Here is a 1,440-nt window from a genome sequence, read left to right as displayed (position 1 = left end):
ATACTAACTGAGCCACGAACTAGAGTAGATAAGGATAGCTATCATGTAGCTATTATTCAGGGACGGTGTACCAACCGCATCTGCAACTGACAAGTTGGTGACATAAATACACAACGGTCACCCTGGTGTATCACGAGTGGAGCTCGATATCTCAACACTCCCCCTCGAGCTCAATCCCAATTCCTGCACACCAAGCAGGTCTCTGAACTTGCGCAGCTTCTCTGCACCCAATGCCTTCGTGAATATGTCAGCTACCTGATCCTCTGTGCTGACATAAACTAGATCAATAAGACCTAGTAAAACCCTCTCTCGCACATAGTGATAATGCACCTCAATGTGCTTTGTTCTAGCATGATAGACTGGGTTATTTGCCAAGTGTATACTACTCATGTTGTCACAATAAATGACAACTGGTCCATCTGTAGACTGATGCATATCGTAAAGTAGCTTATGCAACCAAGCTACCTCACATGCAGCCATTGCTGCACCCCTGTACTCAGCCTCTGTGCTCGACAAGGCAACTGTAGGCTGTTTCTTGCTGCTCCAAGTGACTGCAGCACTCCCAAAAGAGAACACATATCCACTGGTAGATTGTCTATCAGAAATACTACCAGCCCAATCAGCATCAGTGTATCCATGCAACTGTATCTGAACCCCAGTCTCATAAAATAGTCCATACTGCAATGTGGACTTCACATACCTGAGTATGCATCTAGCCGCATCCAAATGCAGTTTCCTTGGAGCCTGCATAAATTGACTTACCAATCCAACAGCATAGCTCAAATCTGGCCTGGTAATAGTCATATAAATCAAACTTCCTACTATGCGTCTGTACATAGTAGGGTCTTCCAGAAGCTCACCAGCATCTGTGCTCAGCTTCACATTCTGCTCCAAAGGAACTGAAATAGGCTTACAGCCTGTCATCCCATATTTGGATAGCATGTCCAATCCATACTGCCTCTGCAAGAGCTGTATCCCACTTGGTGATCTAATCACCTCAATGCCCAAGAAATAACGCAGCTCTCCCAAATCCTTCATCTCAAACTTCTGCTTCAATAGCATTTTCACATGAAGGATATCTTCATCACTGTCACCTGTCATAATCAAATCATCAACATAAATGACAAGTAGCATAATACCTTTCTCTGTTTTTCTCACATAAAGTGAGAAATCTGCCTTGGAAATCTGAAAGCCAATAGTGACAAGATACTGTCCTATCTTGTCAGACCATGCTCTAGGTGCTTGCTTCAAGCCATACAAGGCTTTCTTCAACCTGCAAACAAACTCAGGATGAACAGCATGCACATAACCTGGTGGCTGCTCCATATAGACCTCTTCTTGCAAATCACCATGCAAGAAGGCATTCTTTACATCCATCTGATGTAAAGACCATCCCTTTGATGCAGCCATAGCAATGACTGCTCTTACAGTTTCCATCCT

Source organism: Lygodium microphyllum, chromosome 27, assembly GCF_053477565.2.
Source record: "Lygodium microphyllum isolate KBCC chromosome 27, Lygodium_microphyllum_v1.1.10, whole genome shotgun sequence".
Classification (NCBI taxonomy): Eukaryota; Viridiplantae; Streptophyta; class Polypodiopsida; order Schizaeales; family Lygodiaceae; genus Lygodium; species Lygodium microphyllum.
The sequence above is the reverse complement of the archived record's forward strand: the minus strand, read 5'-3'. Positions refer to the sequence as shown.